The following is an 18,703-nucleotide window of genomic DNA, read 5'->3' on the forward strand; positions in this document are numbered from 1 at the left end:
TTAACAGCTAAGCTGATATTTCAATTTATGCATTAAACTCTGAAAAAATTCTGAAATATCTTTTATTACTTGTTATTTTAAGAAATTCACAAGCAATAAGAATCCCTCATCTTTGGTAATGATTACAAACTTTAAGATACATGAATTTAAGCAGCCACTGAGAGCCACAACTCAAGGCTAATTACGACAAATTCAAGCCTGCATGCTAAATAATCTAATAAGCTGTATCAAAGATCCTCATTATGTTCATAATTAAGTTAAATTAATTAGCTTTACGTTCTGAAAATTCAATTTTATAGTGATCTACAACTTTCCTTTTCCAACTATGACAGTTGCTATAGATTCAAATAAATTAGAATTATGTTAACACCCAGTTACACGGTTTTAACAGACTTCTCTGATTTAATGTAATGACTAGCACAACTATTCTGATTCAAGATTCTTATGAAGCTAATTATATTATAGAATCCAAGATAAATTTCCTGGCAATGCAGGTTTTGAGGTTCCAATACTTGGATCTGCAAATTTACAGTTGCATGCAAGAATCCATACAGTCACCATTCCAAGCAACATTTCACACTGGAAACAGCTTAAAAGTAATACACCTAATTTACTCATTCATAAAATTGGACCCAATGATTTACACAGATTTTCCATGACACATCTAAGATACAATATACATCAACAAGCAACACTATGGATTAAAAACTTTACCCAAAGACCATAGACAGAACATTAACCCGTCATACCACTGAGTGAGAAAGTTGATATAATATCAAAGAACTTTTTCCTATGTAAAAGAATTTCATTAATAAAATAATTTGATCTGCTTTTTCTAGCATTTCTACACAGTAAATTGTAATGAATCTTAACTATATAATGCCACTCAACTTTTTCCTAAGGCCAACCTAACAGACAATACATGTATATGTTTTTACTATATAGTAAATTAAGCAATTAACTAAACCCACAAAACAGACACATGCATATACATTTACCCACATCTATAAGAGCACAATATTAATGGTAATTCATTCATATTATCAAATCTTCATGTAAACTATTCTGCATCAAGAGCTAAATGAGACTGTGGTGGCTATTTCAGCAGTGAGCAGTTGTAACAAAACCATGCATATACCCAGAAATCTTTACCCCTTCACTCCTGATCCGTGCAGATGTTAGAATTCTCCATTAGCCCCACTTAAATCATCAGTACCTCTATTAGTATTTATGTCTATAGATTACCAAAGGCAACGCCATTACAAGATTTTATTTGTATTCAACAATACAAAACTCATCTGGTTTCTTATACAACAATTCTATTAAAAGACTGCATGTAGAAGTACTCTTTTCTACGTGGTATAATTCTACGCTAAGCCTATGTACGCTCACACAAATTGTCCAATTTAATACTTAAAATACATTTGAGGCATTAGTGGGTGTCTAGGAAATCTGCGTCATTTTCTACCCAAGGATTAAATAGAAATAGAGATTCTGCGGAATAAGTCCCAGTGGAAACAAACATCTACAGAAACTATGTATTATCAAACTGATGAAATGCACTACCCTAGACAGTTAAACAGACTTCAAACTATACCTCTACTATGTTGATTTTAAAATGGTACAATATAATATATAATTATTACTAGTTCATTAGTAAAATTGAGATATGAACATACACATTGCCAGTTGCATTGATTAAAAAAAAAAGAAGAACCAATTGATAGTGATTTACAAATAATATTTTTTTCCTAACCCTTTGAAAGTAAGCGAAGTTGAGAAAAGTGAACAAAAGGATAAGGAGGACTCCGTTATATGCTAAGGAGGTAGAATGTATATATTAGGATGGGAAGGAATTTAAATCTATGTCTGCATTTTTAAAGTCTAAATCTACAATTTTATTTCACAATGAAATGGAAATATAAGGAATCACTCATGATATGTGACATCAACAATCGATTGGCTTGCCCGTTATGCAAATTATGATGTTTACTTTTGTTGATGCCCTGGCATACTATACGAACTAGACTGATTCCTTAAATACCTACAGAAAAGTGAACAAAAGGATGACTTTATACAGGTAGAATGTATATATTTAAGGAATAACTGTCTAATTTTTTGATTTCATGATGTAATCAATCGATTGGCTTGCGTGATAATTTGCATAAATGCCGAAGGCGTTTATGCATAAAATTTCACACAAGCCAATCGATTGATCATCATCATAAAATAAAAAAATCTGACAGTTATTCTTGATATTTACATGCTATTGATTCCGCCAAACCATGTGTTACAAGCCCCGCTTCTTGTCTCTATTGTCCCGCCCCTTACGTGATTTTTTTAACCGCGCCTATCAATGAACCAGTACATTGATGGAGAAATAAAGTACATTTACTATTTGTAATTTTATCTCAGACAAAGACATTGGAAATGTAAATATATATGTATATATGTAGATCCCAGAGCTGTCTGCGAGTTCACCATCAATATAATTACTTTTGTCAGTCTTTTTGCTGATCATTTGCCACTATTGTAGCAAATAGTGACCAAATCCAGAGTATCTGTTGTCAAAGTATACAACATATTACTAAAATTATGTTTGTACCAAAACCTGTTAAATGTCAGAAATTGGGAGATAATTATATTTCCAATGGACATCAGAAAGGAATTGAATCTATAATAATTGATTTCTCCATCACCCTACACAAAAGGCTAGCCAAACATGACAGGAAATTAAATCATTCCAATGAAACATTTCATGATTACTTAAATGTACCTGTTAAATACCCTTAATGCTTAAAACTAAACATCTCTGGTGAGACTGTAGCTCTAGTGGTTTGAACTTGAATTATCAAGGAGAGAGAGTTGCATTTAGATTGAAATTTCTTTTTGGAGTCTTTCTCTGAAATTTAGTTACACTTCCTCCTTAAAATCATTCTATAAGAAGAAGCATTTAAATCAAAATTGTTTAAAAATCTGAGCTATTTCTGATATATTTCCTATGTATTAACTACTTTCCATGAAAACTTAAAAAACATGTCATTGACATTGATTTCTTTATGAAAAAGATCAACCTTGCTAATGATTTATGTAGTTATGGAAACATTCAAGATCAAACATCATTAATTCAGACTGAGTGATTCTGCTTTCTTTTTATTAAGACTGAGTAAATTGTCCTGCTTCATGAGCTAAATGAGACTGGCAATTTAAGCTTTGAGCAGTTGAGAGATCTGATTTTAAGGCTGACCGGTTCAGCTTTGAGCAGCTGTGTTCTGATTAAGGCTTAGCATTGCAGATTTGAACAGCCAAGTTTTCTGATTAAGACTGACTGGTTTAGCTTTGGGCAGCTGAGTTTTCTGATTTAGACTGTCCAGTTCAGATTAAGGTAACTATGTGTTTTTATTTAGGCTGACCGGAGAAGCTATGTGTTTTGCTTAAGATTGGCAATTTGTTCAGCTTTTTGTTCAGATTAAAGCTTACTAGTTTAGCTCTGAGCAGCTATTTTTCTGATTAAGACTGACTGGTTCAGATTTGAGCAGCTGAGTGTTCTTTGGAGTGTGTGATAAGACTTGAAATACAAATACCTCAGTCGGGTTTGGCATAAGGTATACATCAGAAACGTAAGTTTGTGTAAAGTAAAATAATTTTTAACAGTCAAATCAATTAAATTGATACATTCTATCCATTTTTAGAAATAAAAGGTCAAAATTTTTTAGTCTGACTGGTTCTTAAGTTTAGCTTTGAGCAGCTGAGTGTTCTTTGGAGTTGGGATCTTGATACAAATCCTCAAACATTGATTAAAGCTTCAAAGATACTTTAAATGTCAAAATTTTTTAGTCTTTAATAATCCCTACTTTATTCCTTTTGTAATTTAGGCATATATCAATCAATACTTGATCACCGGAATAGAAACAGCACAACTTTTCCAGATACCAAGTTAAAATCCAATATTCTTGTGACAGCGACCAATATTGAAGCTGATTCAGAAGTTACTTCTAAAGGTCACTGCATCAGTAGCATTTTTTTTCTGTCAGAATAAATTTCTAAAATTTAAGCAGCGTATACACTGTACCAGTGTATACATTATACTTGAAAGGGATGTTGGCCGCAATCCTAAAAATAAAGTATCAAGAATAGGAGTAAATGTATCAATAATTATAATTATGGGATTACCATTCTTGAAGCTTGGTATTAATGCATAAAATAGGAGAAATAACACTGGAAACAAGTGACCAAAAAAAAGCAGTACTAGTTGGCATAAATCAAAGATTTTTTCAATAACATAGATAACATAACTTTCTGATTTATCTGTCCAAATTTTTATTGAACACTATGAAAAATTTTAATCAGTAAGCATGGTATGCTGGATTTTGTTTTTCTTGTCTGTTTTTTTAATATAAAAGCATAACTTTAAATTTTTTTTAATTCAAAAAATATATTTGAGTTTAAATTAGGGTGGGTTTCTCTGTAAACTAGAAATATGTCTATAAGGACATGAATGCCCTGGGGAGGGTATATTAGTAATGCAACATGAAAATTTGTATAAGTATTAATATAAAAATTTGATCAGAATATCTTGAATAGTGATGCATTTGAATTGCTTACATCAGTATGTATCATCATATTAAGTTTGACACTAATTTCTTTAAAGTGAGGTCAAGGTCAAAAATGCCAAGGTAAAAAAATGTTGATGCAGTTGAAAAGCTCTCATCAGTATTTATCAGCATATGAAGTTGAAAATTTATTATAAATGGTTTCTTTATAAATGAATTATACCAATTTGATAAAGTGAGGTCAAATGAAAGGTCAAGGTAAAAAATGTTGATACAGTTGAAATGCTTACATCAATATGTATCAGCTATTGAAGTTTGACAATAATTTAGTAATGTTAGATCAAGGTCAAAGCAAAGGTCAAGGTCAAACATGTTGATGCAGTTGAATAGCTCTCATCAGAATGTATCAGCATATGAAGTTTGATAAAAATATCTTGGATGGTTTCTTAAAAACTGATCTAAACACTTACTTAAGAAAAGTGTGGTCAAGGTCAAAGGTAAGGTCAAGGTCAAAAATGTTGATGCAGTTGAATAGCTCTCTTCAGTATGTATCAGTGTATGAACTTTGATAATACTATCTTGAATGGCATCTTTAAAACTGAGCTAAACACTAATTAAAGAAAAGTGAGGTCAAGGTCAAAGGAAAGGTCAAGGTCAAAAATGGTGAAGCAGTTGAATAGCTTTCATCAGTATGTATCAACACGTGAAGTTTGATTAAACACCATCTTGAATGGTATGGTTAAAACTGAGCTAAACACTAATTTAAGAAAAGTGAGGTCAAGGTCAAAGGAAAGGTCAAGATCAAAAAATACTGATGCAGTTGCATGACTCTTATCAATATCTATCAGCAAATGAAGTTTGATGAAAATATCATGGATAGTTTCTTTGAAATTGAGCTTTGAACAGAGCTAAATGCAAAGTGTGACAAAAGGACAGCTAGACGGAAGGACAAAAACACGGAAAGACAGAAGACGGACATCATTGCGGGCCATAAACAAACATTTTCTTTCTTCTAGGCTTATCTACAGTTAACGATGGGCTTGCAGTTTTATAATATAGTCACATCATGAGACCATGTATAATTTCTATTCTGTCCATCTGAGATGATGAACATGCGGCCAGTGCTTCCTTTAGTGGCATAAACTGTCTTTTTATCCCAGCATGAGTCCACATTGTCAGCAGCTTAAAAACCAAGTTCCCTCATCTTAATTACAACTCCAAATCAGTATATTACAATTTCTCAGCATGGTAATGCAGGATTCAGCCAATACCAGAGCCAATTAATACCTGTACTCATAGAAAGAGCATTCTAATATACCTGTGTATTACAATGCCGGTCATTTCTGAAATTCTTTTCAAAGACATAATCGTACCTAAATGAAATGAAAATGTGGTAGATGGGAAATATGAACTCAGAAATCAATGACTGGGTATTATTGGGGTTCATTAAAACATTTAAGCTGTCTCCAATATTGCATATTACAAGACAGAATGATAATCCAAGAAATCAGTACCACAGTCAGATTTATCGATTACATAGGATACTATATTAAGGATTTTCATTAATATTTTCCATACTTCACAGAACAAGTTAAATATGGCTTACAAGTGAGGCGCAATGAAAAAAGAAATGCATCTAATTTGAATAAGCTCAGCACATCAGCAATTTGTATTAGCATACAGAATAACCACAAGTGAGTACATAGCAATCAAATGTAAACCTGAGCTAGTGTTCCTATAAAGTTGAAATTAAGACCAAAACTTAGCTGATTGGGGACTGATTGGTTACTGTTCAAATGAAGACCTGGCTGACCACCTCATTCCTCCCTCCTTGACCTTGACTTCAATGTACTAGGTCTTTGACACCTGTCACTTCAAAGGCAAGTTACAGCAACAAAATGTAACCAATGTGTATATAAATTTGAGGAACTTATTGTTGCTTTCTTATGCAAAAAATTATGCAAAAAACTGACTGAGAAGAGGTACCAATAAAATAGAAATCTACAGTATAAAATCTAACAGGTCAAAAAATTTCTGATACCTTGGATCCACCATTCTGAAAAAGCAAACCATATGTAAAACTTACAATATCTTGTTACTTTCATCAATCATTGCATGTCGTCAACAAACTGTTGCATTACTTCCATACTCCATGTCACTGCAATGTCAGGTGCACACGCCCACACACCATCTGCCGTTCTGCCTTTTTTTGGTCATATACTGAATCAATCAGTTTGATTTACAATTTACTATATATGCATGTAGACCTGTTTTAGTTGAGGCAGCAATGGGTCTGTTCCACCTACACACATGCAGTCATATGGTATCACAATCCATTCTCTCATCATTGCAAGCCCAATTATACACTTAGCTCAAAATTTCAGTTGACATTATAGAATTTGGATTGTCTAAATGTTTTGAAATAGTATACCAGAGCTGTACTAATGTGACTATATATCATGATACAAAATTTTATTCACAAATATTGATTATATTTTTTACACATATATCAATACTCATCCCTATTGCAAAGAGGGCAAGGTCCCAAAACTTAGCTGATTGGGGACTGATTGGTTACTGTTCAAATGAAGACCTGGCTGACCACCTCATTCCTCCCTCCTTGACCTTGACTTCAATGTATATATCACTTCAAAGGCAAGTTACAGCAACAAAATGTAACCAATGTGTATATAAATTTTTATATGCAAAAAATTATGCAAAAAACTACTGAGAAGAGGTACCAATAAAATAGAAATCTACAGTATAAAATCTAACAGGTCAAAAAATTTCTATATTTTTCTGAAAAAGCAAACCATATGTAAAATATATCTTGTTACTTTCATCAATCATTGCATGTCGTCAACAAACTGTTGCATTACTTCCATACTCCATGTCACTGCAATGTCAGGTGCACACGCCCACACACCATCTGCCGTTCTGCCTTTTTTGGTCATATACTGAATCAATCAGTTTGATTTACAATTTACTATATGCATGTAGACCTGTTTTAGTTGAGGCAGCAATGGGTCTGTTCCACCTACACACATGCAGTCATATGGTACCACAATCCATTCTCTCATCATTGCAAGCCCAATTATACACTTAGCTCAAAATTTCAGTTGACATTATAGAATTTGGATTGTCTAAATGTTTTGAAATAGTATATATAATGTGACTATATATCATGATACAAAATTTTATTCACAAATATTGATTATATTTTTTACACATATATCAATACTCATCCCTATTGCAAAGAGGGCAAGGTCCCAATTACTCCTGCAACTTATAGCTTAGTACTGAGCTTTAAAAATTATGTTTATATTTCTTGATACAAAGAATTTGTATACATTAATGTCCTTAACTGAATACTTTAGTTGAACCACGAGACAAATCTTTGCTGCATTTTCAAGACCAAATTTTGTTCACCAAGATAAAGCAAACTGATGTAAACCTTAGACTTTTCTGATGCATATAAAGATCTGGTATGAACAATATCAGACAAAAACACTTCTTTGATAAACAAATATCGAACTTTTATCATTACAATCAAAAACAAGATAAATCATCAAACCGCCCTGATGAAAAACCAGAATTGAATCTAGAATTCATAAAGTGTCGCTATATAAGGCTCTTTTGGCAAAATTAGAATTGGTACAGAAATCGATACAAGATAATTTGAAGCCATTCTCAGTTTGGGAGACGAAGGAAGCCACTTCAAATCTTGATATTTCTTTCATTTCACAGGCTACTTGTTAAGAAAGAAAGAAAAATGTCTTGATTAAGAAGCTGATTTTAAAACCAGTCAAACAAAAATGAAAACAGAAAATGATCTCCTTTCCATAACTGATACATTTAATCATTTACTCTGTATTACAAGGACTAAAATGTTTCTTTTTTTTAATTTTCTCACTGGTTCAGTAATTACAACAGTTAAATGAGATAATTGTCAGCTTAATTACATCTTCTCTACAACACAGAGAGTTAACAGTGCACCTCAAGCCCCCCAACTCCTTGCAATGGTACAGACAATATCATCGTGATCGTAAAATTTTCTCATAAAGCATGTGCGTCTCTAAGCTTCTAAATTCACCTTTGTCTGCAGAAAGAGGATGAATTGTACAACCTGAATAGGGCATGATTCATCAGTACAGTAAAAAACAACGAACATAAAGCGCAATCACCATGAAGTCAAAATCTTTACATCATGCAATTCTTTGAAAACCTCAAGCAGGAAAATTAGATATCTTTAAAAATTGTTACCCTTTTATCTCAATAATGTCTCATATATGCGTTAGTTTATAAGAATTATTCATTTGATCTAGCTGTTGTGTTTTATTAACAATTTTTTAGATCTATGTATAACATGATTTAATGTGACAATTGAATTTCAACCATTCTCAGTTTATATTTCCTTCTTTTAAAAGTTTATATAATTGTAATAGGCAAAACTAAACCTTCTTCGTCATCATTATCATTCATGATCAGTCGATATGCATTTCTGTGAAGTCGATATATGAAGGGTGTAATGGTAGATTTGATCACATATAGACTTCACGTCATATCCTGATGAAACTCTAAAAATATTTCATTTATTACACATTGTATTTATACTTAATTTTATTTGTGTTCCAAAGAAAAATAGGTTTTACTTGGGCTTTGTTATGGAAATGCAACATAATGTACCTACAATGTCATATGATGTCACAATATTGGAACTTTCCAAATGGCTAATAAACAGAATTAACTAATTTAACAATAACTGCAGGTCTGTTATATTCGCCATTATTGTAAGGAATACTTAGTAGTGGTGGTGGTGGTGGTGGTGGGGGGGGGGGGGGGGTGGAAAGCTTAAGGTTTCACACAAAAAATTTACTTGACAAAATGAAATACAAAAATGTTGGGACTGTCAAATATTTCAGTATAAATAAACATGTTAATGATGTAGTAGTGAACCTGTATTGTTTCTGGCAATATTGACCATAATAATAACTTTAGTGTCTGTAACCACCTCTACCATTGCAGTGATAATAACTAACATTGTGTAAACTAATTTAAGTCAGCTGAATAATGTTATAATAAAAGTCTACATTGCATGAACAAGAGAATTTTAAATTTCTCTCAGGTATACAGTGTAATAGACTGGGATCATATATTAGTACCTGCATGTATGATGTAAATAAACTGTTAATTAACTGGGATTTATGATTGTATGAAATTACATAAAGGAACTTAAAAATGAACAAGCTAATACATGTAGGTCAAAAATTTTATTTTGACACTGACAATGAAGCACTCAGGATATTTAAATCTCCTGTGTCTATGAAGACACTAGGTTAGAGTGTAAATAAATACAACGCATGGGGAAATATAGTGCCTAGGTCATCAATCTAGGCTCAAACGCGGATATGGGACATTGTAGGCAATCATTTCAGCATTTATTAGTCAATAATAATAATTTGAGAATAAAATAGCATGAAATGTGAATTACATCTGCATCGTGACTTGTCAATGCTACACATGTTTCTAACTCGTCAGTTTTTTTACTGCTTATCAGATGAATGGGATCGTAGTTATTCATGCTTAAACGTGCGTGTCGTGTTTTACGACTTTTACTTCCACAAATCAAAACAACAGAGGAAACGTGGACTTAATGAAAAGATCTTCAGCTGATCGGCTTCGTGTGTCATGAAAACAGATTAGAACAGCTGATTTAGCACGCGCGCCCAAGAATCAAATCTGTCATAAGATTGTTGACCACAAGGTATTCATACACAAAAAATCGATCCATCTTACACACGAGTTCTCCTTACTCATACTGCAATCACTTGTTCCGCAATGTATAAATGGGGAAGAATGTGTTCACAAATGTAAATAAATAAATATTATCCAATACACAAACACACAGATACACAAACACAAACACCCTTCTTACCTGTTCCCCTGCTGTTGATTTTTCCGATCTGTCAATCGCCATTAAAGTCCTACGAATGCCGGGAAACTACAAGCATTCCTGTGTGGGCGGGGTTTTTAGTACCTGTGCATAAGACGTTATCGCTGAAATGACAGGACTATATCGTAGGCGCTTCATCGCCGAGATTAAACTTGTGTAATAAACGACAGATAATTTATTAATAATGCTCAGTATAAATTTCTTTATTATATCATTTTCTTTTTTTAATAAAGCCAAAGGAAAAAAAATCAATTTGGTATGAGAGACCCGATCCCGTCTTCACGAATTTTTAACAGTGTTTTTGAATCTTTTATTTATTTTTTTTTGTTCATTTACTTAATAAATGTATCTTTAACTATAATATCATGCATGGAATGATACATGGTATATGACCTGCAGAACACATGCTTGCTGACGAGAGTATTCATCCCTGTTTCGTATACGCCATCGATTCTAAAAATTTGACTTAATTGCATGTATAATTGAAGTTTTAAAATATACAATATTTTTCTATGACATGCACAAATTATTAACATTCAACAGAAAATCCATCGTCGGTAAGCCACGAGTGATTCATCGATTCTCTCTATCATCACCAGGCCCGTATAGGCAGCAATTTCAGTGGGGGGGGGGGGGCATATATTTTCAATTTGGGGCACTAGGCCCCCCTATATATCAACTACCAAAAATTCCTTGACAAGCAAAAGAAAAAGGTCATCAGGCGTTTTAATTGAGGGGGTACGAGCATATGGAGGCACCCCCTCCCCCTGCCCCTGGTTCCTACGGTCATATGATCACTCGTGGGAGGGAGCTTGTGGACTCAAAACCCGTGGTTTGCGACGATGCAGAAAATCCAAACCCTATTATAACCTGAAAATTTGTACTTTTTTAACACCACATAACTAATACTTCAAAGAAACTGACCTTTTAGTATTAGAGAGGATAAGGTTTATAGTTTAAATATATAATTATGTATTTTTGATTTTTATGCCTTCAGATAGATCCCGGGGGTATATTGTTTTTGTCCTGTCTGTTTGTCTGTCTGTCTTATGTGAAACATTCACAAATTAATACACAAAATATTCAGAACAAGATGTGTTTTGAAATGCAATATGCCCCCGATGGTAACACAATTCTGGAGTAGGACGTAGATTGAAGTGGTATACACTTAAACCACAGTCACATTTCCAAAAACGACCAACCGCCGACGGGTTTTGAAGCAAAAATCGGATTCTTCGGGTGACAGTCGTCAGTTCATCGGCCGTTGTCTTGGCCGATTTTGACCTCTTCTTTTGTCGGCCGACCAATTTTGTGTCCATCGGTCCAAGTTATAATTTTTTATGCGTCGGTGGCCGATTCCTTCAATTGAAGTTATCCGTCGACCAACCTTCGGTCATCGTCCGACCATCGGCGGTCAGTTTATAAAGTCGGTTGTCCGTCGTTGGACAATAAGGGTGTTTAAATTTTCGACCGACGCTTAAAATCAAACTGTAGCTCAGAGCTCGATGATCGGACGACGATTGGCCGACTTGTGAATATTTAACCTAGTAAGGATACTAACACAAACAAAATTTTGATGCATGGATTGATATAAATTTTTTGAACGGAAATAACATGAATAATTAATCCGTAAGATATAAAGAAATCTAAAGTATTATTTGCTGCTTAGATATGCACCATTTGTCATTTTTATGCAATTCCATACAAAATTTTGCACACATTTTCAACTTTGCCTTGCAAACATTACTCACGTCACCTATCTGAATATAGATCTATGAAAAAATCTTGCTGAATTCTAAAGAAAAAAGATTTTTTGTGTTATTTGTCCAAGTCATCGGTGTCCCTAGGAATCAATGTGACTGCTCCGTGTCGCCCGATACTGTATCGGCCGATCATGTTCTTTCAGCCGACAAAACCAGAAAAATTTAGTCGCCCGACCATCGGCTTAAATGTGACCTAGGCATTACCCTTGAATATTTATGGGCTAGGTTTAAGTTAACAACAACAAAAAAATCAAAATGTTGAGCAAGTAATGGGGTAAGGAGCACGAGGTCGGTCCCTTCTCCAAAGCAAATGAAATTAAAAAATTAAGCACACCTGTTTTTCACTTCTTTTGTAGCCAGAGGGAGAACCTCTGACTTCAGTGCAAACGAACGACTCACTTAATTACAACGTCCAATTTTATTACAAGGCAAAAGTTTTCATTCATTCAGATAGTTTGACATAATCCACGAGTTATACATTTACAATATTTCTGAATGTATATTATTCTGTCCTTTTCCAAATGAAAGGGGAGATCGGGAAAGGTTTCGTATTTCCTCAAACTATCAATGAACGCAACCTTGACTAATATTACGGAAATGTTGCTTTAAAACACACGTGCTAATATGTACACACGCTTCCGCATATTTTCTAATGGTAAAATGAAATTTCATACTCGAATTCGTGATTGCAACTACTCGTTTTCAAAATATTGTGTAATATCAACATATAGGCCTAGTTAATAGGTTTAGAAAAGTAAAAGACCTAAGGATCTCAAGTTTCACACGAGCCACCCTTTTGCCGAGCTGTTCTTTAGTCCTTTCAAAAAACGATTATCATTTTTTTTCTTATGGAAAAATATGACCCCAACTTATTGTCAAAACCCTAACGTATGTAACCCTAATGTATGCATAGCTTAATATAAAGAACTTCGTATAATTCCGTAGACAATATTAGAAAATATGCATTTAAGATTTTCCAAAGTTTTGGTATAATTAAGAGCCCTGTCCAGCAAGATTACTGGTGAAAGAAGGGTTAGTTATCAAAATGTCACAGGCTCGTATATACAGTTTTTCGCAGAACATTTTGAAATAAGAACACATGGTACCCGAAAAAGAATATTCAAATATATCTACCAACAGTATTCAAGATCAAAAGTCCATAAAACAATAGAAAATAGGAGAAGAGCAAACATGGACCTACAAAACATCAGAGGTGGGATTAGGTGCCATGGAGGAGTGAGCATCCCCTGCCGACCGGTCACAGCCACCGTGTGCTCCTTGTCATGACCGGGAAATAACGGGAAACTCCGTCATCAATTCAGTGTATAAATAATGGACTTACAATTAGTTTGAAAAACGTCAGTCAGCATTTGACTCAATGTTAAATTGTATTTGCTCACAAGGTCATTGTGTCGACCATAGAACATACGAAATGATGACTTTAAACGGGACTGCTTATATTCTTGTTTTATCAACTTGTTTGTCAATAATTTACCTCGTTTTAGAAATTGTTCATACGTAGATCATGCTCTTGCATATCGAATCAAGTGAGATACATAAACTCCGTATGAAGGTGATGAAGGTATATTGCTGTATAAACAAGCTAGGAAAAAGTTAAAGTCATCACGTTTATCATAGGGCTTGGTTGTTAGATTACCATTAACGTCTTTTTTCAAGTTAAATAAGAATGGAAGTTAATTGACAATACGTCGTCGATATACCTAAATGTCGAGTTGAAGGCCCAAGCAAGTGTCTTCTTTTTATGTATAAAATTTTGGACAACTTCTGCTTCATATGAATACAAAAATAGGTCTGCTAATAACGGGGTGCAATTTGGTACCCGTTGAAATTCCAATAGACTTTTAAAACAACATACCGGTAGATATCGTTAATCAGAAACTTAAACATCATTTTGATGTCAACTCAAGAGTACTTGTGTGTACAATCAGAATGTTTTTAACAAATCAATTTTGCAAATGACCAATGACAAGGTAAGTAAATTTACGAGTTTTTTAAAATATTAATATTTTTTTTATATTTTTATTGAAAAAACAGCTATCAATGATATCAAAAAGTCTGGACTTTAATTTATCGTGGGAAATGGTTGTGTATGAAGTTGAAAAGTATTAAATTTTTAAGGTGTTGATTTTTGGTAAAATCTTTTGATTTCAAATTGACCAAAAGTTCATTGGAATTTTTAATTATCCACATCTGATTTACACCACTTCTTGAATAGATATTGTTGCCCATTACTCTTGAAGTTTCTCCTCCGCTACTGTTAATACTAGTATCTTAGTGAAGAGTAAAGAAAGAGGCTTGGCTGAGCATTTACTGGAACCCGCTGTGCATCTTTGGAAGGATTTTTATGAAGTTTCGGAATCCAATATATAGATACATGTATGGAGTTCATACGAAGTCCAAATTCGTTTTGGTTCTTTGGGATCTTAAAAATATTCAAAACTGACATATGATTTTGAAGAATTTCTTCCTTAAAAAGGGAACAATGAGTATAAGTTGGATTACCACTAAGTCTTGTAGAATTTTAAAATCTAAGTTCTTCTAAAATACAATTTTTATAATAAGCTTACAAACGAAGACAATGTTGTTAGCTGCTTTGCCAGCAGAGACCAGTATGTACTGATCATATAATCTTTTTTTTCACTTTCGGACTGTTGAATACGGAAGGATAGATGGTTTTCACATTGCCCCTCAATCTTTTAATACGAGATTGTAACATAGATCTGATACATTTAACCCATTCGACAAAGTGTCAACGTCTTCTTTTTCAACTTTGGTCCATCGCCTGGCGTAATCTTCTACAGAACCCATAATATTTATGAAATTCCGACGCCAGTTGAAGGATCGGGGTTCCCTATATTTAGGACCTTTTACTGATCTAAGGTCCGCATTATTAACACAGGCGCTTGACGTTTTTAACCTTTCTCTTTATCAATAAAAAATTTCCCTACTATATTATTATTATAGTAGGGAAATTTTTTATTGATAAAGAGAAAGGTTAAAAACGTCAAGCGCCTGTGATTATTAACTACATGTATATTTACGTCACTACGTAATAACGTGTCCAGCAAACTATAGTTGTAGGTTGAAGAAGAACATGGACACGACGGAGGATTATGGTTCAGATATTCGATATCCAGGCCCTGTAAAGTTTTCTTGTAATTAAACAGTTTGGAAGCAAGAGTCGATGTATATTTATAGGAAATACAAGGTTTAGTCTTTAACTTGAAATATGGTGGATTGCAAGACTGGAACCTTTTGTGATTAAGGGTATTACTTATATTAACAGCGTCAATTCTTTTGTTGGCATTGTCCTTTCTGATATATTTTATTTTTAAATATAAAATCTGCAATATGACATGTTGCGGATTTTATGACATATATTTGTCCTTTCTGACATATTTTATTTTTTAAAAATAAAATCTGTAACATGACATGTTGCAGATTTTATTTAAAAAATAAAATATGTCAGAAAGGACAGCATAATGAAGTTTAAGAAAGAGACAGATTGTTTTAGCTGCCATTTTCTTCTGTAAAACGTGGGTGTCAAAAATCCTATGATTTGCAATATTCATAATCACAGATCTATATTCTGGTTTCGAGGAATCAAAAGATGGACTTTCCATGACCTTTTCAAGAAGACGATTTAAAGGTTTCAATGAGACAGAGTAAAGTTTGGTGCGAATATGATGTAGACCTATCTGTTGATTTACATAAGGTAGTAATGAATCAAAAGAGACATCATGTATTAAAGGTTCATTGTAAGACTGATGCCCACGACCACGCTTACTAAAAAGTCCAATGACATTTACATTGTTAGACTGTGGACTGGAAAGATTTCCAACACTATCGACATTGTCATTTCATCCATAGGGAAAGGCTGTCCCAAGTTTTCTATTCCAAAATTCTTCTCGTTGTCTACGGAAAAGTGTACTCAGTGAAGGACTATTTGTGTGATGGTAAATCTTTTCTAGAATCTTTTCTGAACGAGAGGCATGAACCCCATATGCAGCTGTATAACGGTTTAATATTGCTAACGAATAAATGGAAGTTGATGTTTGAAAAGTTGAACTCATAAAGTTTATCATAAAGCTTTTTTGTTATATTACCATTAATGTCCTAGAAAACCATTTACGTCTTTTTCTAGTAAAATGACCAAATATAAATCAGATATGCAAGACATTGTGGTATCTTTTATTTCAGGTTCACTGGGATCTATCGACATACGAATGGAAGTGAAGTAACTTTTATTATTTGACAAAGGTAATCGATGTATCTATATGTACATTTGAAGGCTAAAGCTAGTGTTTTCTTCTCGTGTAGACATTTTTGGATAAATCCTGCTTCATATGACCACAAAATGAGTTCTGCTAATAATTGGGCGCAAGTGATACCCATAATTCCAACATATCGTTAGAAGACCTGATCTCAAAAACTACATAGATGTCAATCATACATTTTTTAAAATATCAATTTCAGAGTACTTTTGTACAGTCAGAATGTTTTTAACAAATCATTTTTTTAAATTACCAAGGCACGGTAAGTACGTTATATCAACAAGATCCTCTTTTATTGAAAAATCATGATTTGAACACCCTTGCCTTGATTTTATTGTTGGTTAAATGGTTGTATAAAGTTTTAAAAAGGCGTGCATTTTGATTTTTATAATTCTGGTTTAATTTATCGTAGGAAATGGTGGTATACAGAGTTGAAAAGTATAAAATTTGGTGTTATTGATCTTGGTAAAATTTTGCAAATTCGAAATTTCTTAAGTTCCTTGAAGTTTTTAAGTGTGAAAATTTGCTTTTCACCACTTCCCGCATTTACATGTACTATGGTAAAGTACTTTTGAAGCTGTATAAATATCTTAGTGAGGAATAAAGAAAGCGTGGCTAGGTTGAACATTTACTACAACCAGCTATGTGTCTTTGTAAAAAAAAAAAAAAAACATTTATGAAGTTTCGGAATCATGTATAGGTAAAATAATTATTCATTTGGACTGTTGGGAATGTTAAAAATATCTAAAACTGAAATAGATTTTAAAGAATGTCTCCCGTAGAAAGGGAGCTGTTGATATAGATTGGATTTTTACTTAAAGAATTAATCAGTAAATCATAGCTTCTCTGAAATACTTCTAACATAATGCCTTACAAGCAATGACAATCGTGATGCTGTTACTTGCTTTGTCAGCAGGGATTAGTACATACTGAGCGTATAATCTATCTAATTCTTTTTCTTCACTTTTGCATTGTCGACGACAGAAGGATAGTCGGTTTTTATATTTCCTCTCAATCAATTCTGTTATGTGAAATAAATTTACATTCATTCAAAAATCCAAATATCAGTCTGATAGTGCAGTTATAAATCCCTTATCACCACAGCAGTCCATATCCTTAACTGTACAATACAGATTACAGAGGGATTCTTTGCGTGCACACACGCAAATCTATCACGTACCATAAAATTATGGATTTCCTTCAACTTGTCATTTAGATAGTTTATTAACGAAAGCAGATTTCAGGATCATGAAACATCTAAGGCTTAAGTTAAAATCTGTAAAATATGTGCTGAAACGGTATAGTATTCAAACAATCCATAATAAAATATCTGGTAGGATTATATTACAAGGGTGCTACTAATTAAGAAGAGAAGAAGAGTTGCAGAATACACGTCACATGCATAACAAAGATGACTGATATACATGTAATGCTATTTCGGTTGCTTTCATAAGCATAACTAAAGGCAGGTATGATTAACAATAATGTGGATGTCTTGTCATGTACTTTGTATACAAACAAGATATTGTCAACAAACTTTACGGTTTTTTAATGTTTATGATGAACAATATATAATTAAAAGAAAAACAAATAATAGGAAATGCCGTTGTATAAAAAAACCCATTCATACGGCTATCATAAAAATAGTCAGATTTTACAGTAACTTTTTCCAATAAGTCGAACTTATTTAATGCATGCATTATGTCAATATATTATTTTCTTTCAGATGGTTATTAATTTTTCAAAAAATGTCTTCCTCACATTCTCTGATAAAAAAAACCCTACATTTTTCTGCCCAAGTATCAAGTGAGCTATTAAAGACATCAAAGGAGTACAATCCAATGGTGTGTTTAAAAGATTCACTCATTTTCTGGCCTCTTCATTCCGTTATATGTATGGATTTTTACCATGGAACGAAATTATTACTTTGACTGGTCTCCACAACCCAGCTCCCTTCCAATATTGTTTCCAGTTTATAATTGCAACACAACAATAAACAAAAGCTTAGTTACAATTGTGACGAGCCACTTCAAACCTTTGTTCCAGTATATACATAAAAGGCCAAGTTAAACTTAAATGCAAACAATCGTGCCTTTCCACAACAAGTCGTTTTTCTTCATATAAAAGTCACTTCTACTT

The sequence above is a fragment of the Saccostrea cucullata genome, unplaced genomic scaffold (genome assembly GCF_032062105.1).
Source record: "Saccostrea cucullata isolate Sc308-1 unplaced genomic scaffold, CSIRO_AGI_Scuc_v1 ctg251, whole genome shotgun sequence".
NCBI lineage: Eukaryota > Metazoa > Mollusca > Bivalvia > Ostreida > Ostreidae > Saccostrea > Saccostrea cuccullata.